Source organism: Balaenoptera ricei, chromosome 9 (genome assembly GCF_028023285.1).
Source record: "Balaenoptera ricei isolate mBalRic1 chromosome 9, mBalRic1.hap2, whole genome shotgun sequence".
NCBI lineage: Eukaryota > Metazoa > Chordata > Mammalia > Artiodactyla > Balaenopteridae > Balaenoptera > Balaenoptera ricei.
Window position 1 is genome coordinate 14,055,927 of NC_082647.1, and position 9,575 is coordinate 14,065,501.

Genomic DNA, 9,575 nt, shown 5'->3' on the forward strand with positions numbered 1-9,575 from the left:
CAGCCCAGAAACAGGGAAATGGCTCAGAGCCAAAGGGGCCCAGGTGCCCTTTGCTGGGACTGCAACCTGCCCTGTTCCCCACCTGGCTCTAGCCCGGCCCCTTCTGGGGTTGGAACTCTCCGCCCACAACCCAACCCATTGGCTGGCTGAACCCTTGTCTACACCATCGGATTATCTGGAACCATGACTGACCCCAGCCAGGCTCTAGACTCTTCTGGCTTCCCCACTGAGGGGCTGTCTGTCTGATCTGCCACCTGAAGACCAGCAGCTGGGGGAGAGGTTGCAGGGTGGATAAGGGTGCCAATTCGGGAGTCTGCCTGATTGGGTTTAGATCTGGCTCTGCCTCGCATTGACAGGGTTACCTTGGGCAAGTAGTTTAACCTCCCCGTCCTTTTGATCCTTCAGTAGAGGGCCTTTACTACATCTTTAAAATATTAGAAATAGGTCTTAAGAATGATCCGCCATCTAGTTGTTTTCCATAGCCAGACAACTCTTAGACCTCCATCAGCCTGCTGAACTGTTCCTTTTTCAGAGACTTTTCCATATACCACCCAGAAGTGTCCGGGTATCCTTCTAACTGTTGTGGCTTGCAGGATCAAAGTAACAACCTGAATTTGATACAAGTTCAACGTCTTTTCCTTTAAGAATTAACTCCTCTTTCTGGGCTTGAGACACTGAACAAGCAACACCTGGTTCAAATACTTTCAAACGCTGCTGATCTATTTCTCATGCAAGAAATTCCAGATTTCAACCAGAGACCTGTCCTCTTGAATGACAGCGGTGATGGGGAAGCACACAGATCTCATCTTGGAACGGAAGCCAGGGTAACACCCTCCATTACGTTCTGTACGTGGCAACCGACAGTGCAAACCACAGCCAGTTCCTTCCTATTTCCCCACCATTTGTCCACCCAGAGCCTCTTCTTCTTCCTTCCAAGGAGACTGAGTTTGACCCTGATGTGATTCAAATCCCTCTGCAGCCTCCTGTGTGGCCCTTCGTGACACCTGTGCATCCCTTCTGAGTGATGTCTACATTTTCTGGACCGTCGACTGCCTGATTGCTTTCATTCTCACAGCAGATGCAGCAAAGAGAGACCCCGTCCCTGTGATCTTGTTTCTGCATCAGTAAAGTCGGCTGTAGTACTGACCTCATAAGTTCACTGGGAGAATTCATTGAGTTCGTGCACACACATCAATATTAAGGGCTTGGAAGGATGCCCGGCACATTGTTGGTGCTAAGTGTTGGCTCTAATTATTTTACTATATTAGAGTCTGTGACTTCTTGGATGAAGCTCTAGACCTTTCCGTGCTGCTCCCCGGAGCCAGGCCCTGTAGCTGGACCCCATCTCGAGGCCCCACATCCACTGGGCCTCTCAAGTTACGTTCCCCTCCCACTAGCCTGATAACCCATCATGCCCCCGACCTGGCCTACTCAGAGCACCAAGGAGGCAGGGTGTAGAGTCCATCTTGTGATAAAATTCAGCCAGAATCCATTTGAATTTCCAGAGGCTAAACCACGGGACCCAAAGTGGACACTGGAGCCCTTGGAGACAAAGCAGAAGCTCTTGCTGACTGGCAAACTTTAGGAACCGCCACACAAGACGGAGCTTTGGTTGATTAGCTGGGGGTGCTGGACGGGAAGGGGGCAACACGGTTGGAGGAGATGCTGAGACCTGGCTTCCGGCTTAAGCTTTTACTTAGATTGCGTCTCCCAGCATGCGGTGTCCGAGAGTGCTCTTGGATAAGTGGTGGAGACAAAGTCCCTCACGCCCCAGTGGCGATGAGCAGACGCTGGAGCTTTGTCCCTATTTGGGGAACGCTGGTCCGCTGAGTCAGCCTGATCACAAAAGGGTAAAGAATCAAGGAACTTTTTTCTTTTCTTTTTTTCTTTTTTGGCTGTGTTGGGTCTTCGTTGCTGCGCGCGGGCTTTCTCTCGTTGCAGCGAGCGGGGGCTACTCTTCGTTGCGGTGCGCGGGCTTCTCTGGCTTCTCGTTGCAGAGCATGGGCTCTAGGCACGCAGGCTTTAGTAGTTGTGGCGTGCGGGCTTCAGTAGTTGTGGCTCGTGGGCTCTAGAGTGCAGGCTCAGTAGTTGTGGCACACGGGCTTAATTGCTCTGCGACATGTGGGATCTTCCCGGACCAGGGATTGAACCCGTGTCCCCTGCATTGGTAGGCAGATTCTTATCCACTGCGCCACCAGGGAAGCCCAATCAAGGAACTTTTGAAGGTTAGAAACAGGCCCTGGTTTCTGTGTTACTTTTTTTTTTTTTTCTTTTTAAATTATTTTTTGTTGTAGTAAAAAACAAAAACAAAAACAAACACATAACATAACATTTATCATCTTAACCATTTTTAAGTATGCAGTCCAGCAGTATTGAATATATGCACATTGTTGTGCAGCCAGTCTTCAGAACTTTTTGCAAAACTAAAAGTCTATACTTGTTAAACTCTGCTTCCCGCCGCCCCGCCTCCCTCCGCCCCTGGTAAGCACCATTCTGCCTTCTCTTTCTCTGAATTTGACGACCCTAGGTACCTCATATAAGGGGATCACACAGGACTGGTTTCTGTGCTACTTTTGAAAACGGACTTTTGGAAACCTTTGTGACAGCCGTCAACACACACGCCGTCCTCCCACCTCTTCTTCTCAGTCTCCCCCTTAAGGTCTCCCCCTGTGCTCAGCCCACAGGTACTGCCGTCCTCCCCACTCAGTCCTTGGCCAGTGCGTGGCCCCTCACACTTTTTCTGGGTGGGCTCCCCCAGCCTTGGCTCCACCCAGCCTCAGACAGCTGACAGCTGCTCCCCCGTCTGGAGTCTTATCCTCCCTGGGCCTCTGCCCGACCTTCAGGGCTCAGCATTTTGACCAAACGTCAGGGAGATGCTTGCATAGGTGGTCCAGGAACCATATTTTAAGCACTACTGCTGCGTCATAACGACCGATTTCCTTGTCTGTCTCCCCAACTAGTGTCAGCTCTGTGAAGGCTGAGGCTGGTCCCTCCTGACAGCCCAGCCTTGCAGACATCAGAGTGAGTGAATGAAGGAAGAAATCCTAAAACACAGCTCAGTAGAAAAGTGAGACCAAGAGAAAGCTCTCAAGGTGGAGACGGTACATTGAACACATGCATCTTTTCCCTCATGAAACTCCACTCAAACTACAGCAGAGGGATTTAAGCGACAATACACAAACCCAGGAGGAGAGTGAAGTGGCAGAGCTGAAAGGCGGAGTCACCGGGGGCCGGTGGGACAGCGAAAAGCCATGGAGCCCCTAGAGCGTACAGGAGCAGGCAGCCCCAGTCCCTCTGGAAGTGGGAGTGAAGGTGAGGGAGGGGTCACGGGAGCCATCCCAGGGGCTCCCCACCGTCCCGTGTGAGCTTACAAGCACTCAGGATGCAGCCCACTTACCCAACCATCTTCCTGCCAGGGGCCCAGTCTCTTGTCCACACAAGTGCCCTAATTCTGGTGAGTGCTGAGTTTTCCAAACTGTACCCACTGTCCCCCAGCAGGGCTCTGAGCACTTTCTGAGCTGAAGACCCTTTTTGGAGCATCTCATCGTGGGAACCTTCATCCAGAAACGGCAGTACTGCCCTTACCTTATTCAGCTAGACTTGTGCTTAAAACCCAGCGTTTCAAAACTCAACAATTTTTGTGTTAGGTATACAGATTTAGGTGGTGAACTATTTTAAAGGTTAAAAAATAAAAAAAGATTAATGCAAACATCAGCCAAGTGGTTACCTCTTTGGGGAAGGAAAATGATGGAGGAGGAACACAGCAAGGGCTCTGTAGGACATTGAATTGTGTCCCCCCAAAATATGTTCAAGTCCTCACCCCCAGTGCCTGTGAATGTGACTTTGTTTGGAAAGAGCATCTTTGCAGACTTAATCAAGTTAAGATGGGTCATACTGACTGGATTAAAGTGGGTCCTAATCCAATGACTGGTGTCTTTATAAGAGAAAGGAGAGGGAAGAAGGCCGGTGACAATGGAAGCAGAGATTGGAGTGATGCAGCTACAAGCCAAGGAACGCCAAGGATTGCTGGGAGCCACCAGAAGCTAGGAAAAGGCAAACACTTTCCTCAGGAGCCTTCAGACACCTCGATTGCAGACTTCTAGCCCCCAGAGCTGTGAGAGAATAAATTTCCCTTGTTTTAAGCCACTCAGTTTGTGATCATTTGTTATAGCAGCCATGGGAAACTAACACAAGTCCCAAAGCTTTACTAATGTTATATTTCTTAACCTGGGTTATGAGTACTAGGGGATTGGCTTTAGTATTGTTTTTAAACTATACATATGTGATTTCACATTAACAAAATTAAAAATAAATAACAGCAGAAAAGGAACATCCAGCGAGGGTCTGGGCCTTGAAGATGGGTTCAGATCGGGCACATTTGGCTATGGGTTTGCTGTGCATGCCAAGATCGTGGCAGGTCTGTGGGATGCGTCCTGGAGGGGGCTCTCTGGGGCTGAGCTTGGACATCATAGATCATGGGATACAGCAGATGGCAGAGGGGTGGTGGAAGCTTCTTGTCCTACATGTGAACATCTCATGTGATCACCGTCCCAGGAGGTGCCATGTCAACAGGAAGATGAGATGCCCCTCCTTCCCGGGTGCAGCAGGCTGTCCGCCTCACGGGAGAGTCGCGGACTGGATAGCTGAAGTGGGAAGGGTCCCTCCGGAGGCTCTGTGGGGGTCTGCTGACCTGCAGCATCTGTCTGGGAGGCAGCCCGAGGTCTTCCTTCTTCGCCCTGATGGGGGACGCTTGGGGCATAGCATCCCCCTCAGTGGGAGCCCTGTCCGCCGCAAAGTGGGCAAGGTCTGAGCAGCCCCACCATCTCCGAGATGCTTATCACAATCCGGGGCCACACTTGGCTTTGTGTTGATGGCCCCGTGGAACTTCCAGGAGAAAGGCGTCATCAAGGGCCAGAGGAGCCCCTTCAAGAAACTGAAATAGAGGAGCCACTGGGGGAGAAGCAGCCTCCACCCACCCCCAGTGTCATGGGACTTCCTCCGCAGGCCTCCTGCAAAACGCTGTTGCCTTCGTGAGCACTGCCCCTCGGAGCGACTTTCCTCTTCCCTTTGCTCAGCCAGAGGGATCAGGGCCGTGGGCTTTCTTGGTGATTTTTTTTTTCTCTGCTTGGTTCCCTGCCTTGTAGTTAAGAGGAAATAACAGCCATCCTAGGAATTCTCAATAAATGTATATTATTTAGCTGAAAAAAAAATTGTTAAAGGATGAGAAAGCGAATAGTGAACACCTTATACACTGTCCTAAACAAATAGATGCTGGTTCTGAGTGTAAAAGGGCACTCTGAAAAGCAGGGAGAGACGGGAAGAAGTCACTTTATACCTCCCTTAAAACTGTGTTAAGTTCTGTTTAATGGCTATTCTGGGAAAGGGATATAATTCCTTCAAAAGCGGGACTGCCCTGCAGCTGAAGCCAAGTTGTCAACCTGTTTGGGGCGTAGCAAGAAGGTTAGTAAAGAGACCAATCCTACGGTCATTTCTAACGATTGACGGGAGGGGAATTTGGAATGGTTTAAATGCTGGCTGTCAAGAAAACCAGTGATGGGAAAAACAACATCACGGGGCTTTTTATATGGCCCGCTGGTATCGTGAGGCAATGTGATTATTTTCCTGACTTTCTGTTTTTGTCACAGGAAAAGGAAGAAGCAAGGGAATCAGAGGAGTGATCAGATGCCTAATTACCAGTGCTTCTCTCAGATAAATTACAAACAGGCAGTTAAAATATTCTCCTGCTACAGCAAAGAAACAAAGCAGCCTTTAAACACTTTGGATGTCAACATGCCCTAATTTCAAAAGCACTAGAGCTATGTATAACCCCAAAGATAATCTCTTTCTCCAAGGAATGAGTAAGCAGTGTTTAAAAAAAAAAAAAAATAACCCCGACTCGCCATTCCTGGGCCTGTGGCAGACATCATTAATCAATCAAGTCAGATTATTTTTTCCATGGAACCTAAATGCTGCCCCAGAATTCTTCTCAACAATGTGTGCCTGACAGCTACTATAAATAGATCAGAATTGGCTTGTGAGCTGAGCCAACCAAAGAGGCATCTAATATGATGGTTAAAAGTATAATCTTTGGAGCCAAATATCAGCTCAGCTAATGAAGCTTTCATATAAATTTCTTTACCTTCAAAATGCAGATATTAATAATACCTATCTCATTGGATTGTTGTAAGGATTAAATTAATCACCACACCTAAAGAGCTTAGAACAGGACAAATAGCAAATACTTGAAAAATATTATTTTTATTTTTCCAGAATAAAAAGTTAAAAAAGATTATTTACTATTTAACCGTGGAGGAAGAACTAGATTAAGACTTAGTAGGAATCTATAAGTTGAGGGTTTATTCAACAAAGATATATTATTATATGCCAGACTGTGTATAAAATGTTGGAAATTCTGTGGCTAGCAAGACAAGTAAGGCGGGACTTCCCTGTTGGCACAGTGGTTAAGAATCCGCCTGCCAATGCAGGGGGCACAGATTTGAGCCCTGGTCCGGGAAGATCCCACATGCCACAGAGCAACTAAGCCCATGTGCCACAACTACTGAGCCTGTGCTCTAGAGCCCACGAACTACAAATACTGAGCCTGTGTGCTGCAGCTACTGAAGCCCACGAGCCTAAAGCCTGTGCTCCGCAACAAGAGAGACCACCACAGTGAGAAGCCCGTGCACCGCAACAAAGAGTAGCCCCCGCTCGCCACAACCAGAGAAAGCCCGCGTGCAGCAACGAAGACCCAACGCAGCCAAAAAAAAAAAAAAAAGACAAGGCACCAATTTTACCTAGGTGATATAAATCAATCTTCCTCAAAATTGTCATCCTTTGAAATGTAGTGATATACTGACAAGGTATCGGTTTATATTCAGTTGTTTTACATCAAAATTCTATTTAATAGAAAAAGAATAATTGAGAAGCTAAGTGGACAATTAAATGTGGAAGCTACTCAACCTCATTAATAGGTAGGGAAACAAATTAATACACTACTGAGAATGGTGAGGAAGATGAGAGAGCTAGAAGATCTATTTAGGCATTCAACATCCAAATATAAGGAGTTCCAGGAAGAGAAAATCATATATAAATTTATTTCTAGACCTGAAGGGCAAGTGTCTCTAGTTGTAAAGATCCACTGAAGTGCATGGCAGAATGAGTGAAAAAGACCCTCGCCAGGGCATACTATTATGACATTTCTGAATCCCATGGATAAAGAAGCAAGCAAACAAACAAACAAATAGGATGGAGGGGGAGTGTTAGAAACTAGTTATATGCAAAGAAACAGGAGTCAAGGTGGCATTGGATTTTTTTTTTTAATTGGGATACAGTTGTGGCATTGGATTTTTTACCTATAATTTTATACCCAACCAATCTATCACTCAAGTGTGAAAGAAGAACAAAGATATTTTCAGACTTCAGTGACTTGAAAAATACACTTCTATTAAAGGAATTTTTTTTTAAAAGGTAAAATCATGACTCTCACAAATATAAAATGAACGTGTGTTAAATATCTTACCTCATTATTAATGAGGGAACCAGTAAGATGTTACAACCAGTTTAAAGAAGTCAAAGAAGCACAAATTTATATGGAAAAAAGGAATTTTGAAATGAATTTATAAACGGATATGAAACTGCCTTTTGTAGGGAGCCTTGCGTGGGGTGGGGAGAGGGACTGTGGGTTATTTATTTGCATATCTCTAGATAAGAATTATTTTGCATTGCTATCAATTACCTACAATTCACAGAGTTGTAAAATAGCTCAAAGGCAATGAAAGGCACAGAGCCCCCATAGAATCAAAATCAGAAAGCTCAGAAAGGATGCGCTCTAAGCAATGCATAGTTTTTCACCCAATCACAAAATTATCTGAGTACACTCTCAAGTGAATTTTATTAGGACACTAGTAGACACTTCCGCCTTCATTAAAAGGAGGAAATAAAATTTTTTTTAAAGTGGGGGAGGAGGGAGAGGGAGAGAGAGAGAGAGGTGGGATCCTCAGCATAGGGACTAGGGTATCCATCACTGGAGGTGTGAGCGAAGTCCTAGGACTAATAGCAGAGCATTAAGCCAGAGCCCAGTCAGCTTGGGTGCAGGAGGAAGGAGGCCTCCTGAGAGGCTCTGGGGAAGAAGAAATGGAACTGATGTGCTTGAGCATATGGAAAATGTCATGGGATGGCCTTTGGCAGAGATGTTAAAGCTTTTAGAGAACACTAATGATGAGTCATAGAACATAAAATGAATAAAAAAACGAGGCCGTCATTAACTTTAGGAATACTGAAGGCTGCCCGAGAACAGAGATAAGTAATGTTCACTTGGCTCAGAGTGAATGATACTTGCATAGTCATTATAATGTAAATACCAACTATTTCTTCTCCCAAAGGTGTGCTATGTTGGGATGATGGGGGAGGGGAAGTGATGGCTGCACGTGTGGGAGAGTTAGGTACTCACCTACCAGAGTCGGTGGAGAATGTCTAGACATGATAAATTAAGAAATAGCAGTAGAGAATTCCCTGGCAGTCCAGCGGTTAGGACTCGGTGCATTCACTGCCTTGGCCCGGGGTTCAATCCCTGGTCGGGGAACTGAGATCCTGCAAGCCATGTGGCGCGGCCAAAAAGGAAAACAAAACAAAACAAAAGAAATAGCAGTAGAAGCACAGTATTCTTAAATATGGAGATAAGTATCAGAGAAAATAGCTAGAAGAGTTGCCACTGGCTACCACAAGCAGATCCTGGTGGTGAGAAAGCTTAGGGCAGGGGACTGCTGGTTTTCATTAAAAACTTATGTACATTCAGGGGGCTTCCCTGGTGGCACAGTAGTTAAGAATCCGCCTGCCAATGCAGGGGACACGGGTTCGAGCCCTGGTCTGGGAAGATGCCCCATGCCTCCGAGCAACTAAGCCCGCGTGCCACAACTACTGAGCCTGAGCTCTAGAGCCCGTGAGCCACAACTACTGAAGCCCGTTCGCCTAGAGCCCGTGCTCTGCAGCAAGAGAAGCCACTGCAGTGAGAAGCCGCGAACCGCAACGAAGAGTAGCCCCTGCTCGCCACAACTAGAGAAAGCCTGTGCACAGCAACGAAGACCCAGTGCAGCCAAAAATAAGTAAATAAGTTAAATAAATTAAAAAAAAACTTATGTACATACATATACACATAATACATACATACACATATATATATATGCATATATTTATCAAAAATGAATTGAAAAAAATGATTACACTCAAAGAAAAAGGCATGTATTATTAAGTGCTGGTGAGGTGTGGGTAATCTCAAACACTACTAGTGAAGTATAATTTGGCACAGACTTTATGGAAAAGCCACTTGGCAGAGTCCGATGAAATTTTACGTGTACATACCGTTCAATCTAGCAGTCATACTTCTTCGCCTTTATCCTCAGAGAAACACTTGCACGTGTGCTCAGGGCAGCATGCCCAGGGACATTCCTGGAGCATTGTTTATAAGGTAAAAAAACCCAACAATGCTATAATTGTCCAATAAAAGGGGGACGGCAGTACAACAACAACAAAAACCAAAAGTCATGACCCTTGAACATGTAAAAAGATGCTCAGTCTAA

At 46.2% G+C, this 9,575-nt stretch overlaps 1 pseudogene; it reads right to left on the reverse strand.

Moving 5' to 3' along the window:
• Positions 1 to 434: 434 nt before the first annotated feature.
• On the reverse strand, positions 435 to 4,280 carry LOC132372239 (large ribosomal subunit protein uL6-like; annotated as a pseudogene).
• Positions 4,281 to 9,575: the final 5,295 nt, after the last annotated feature.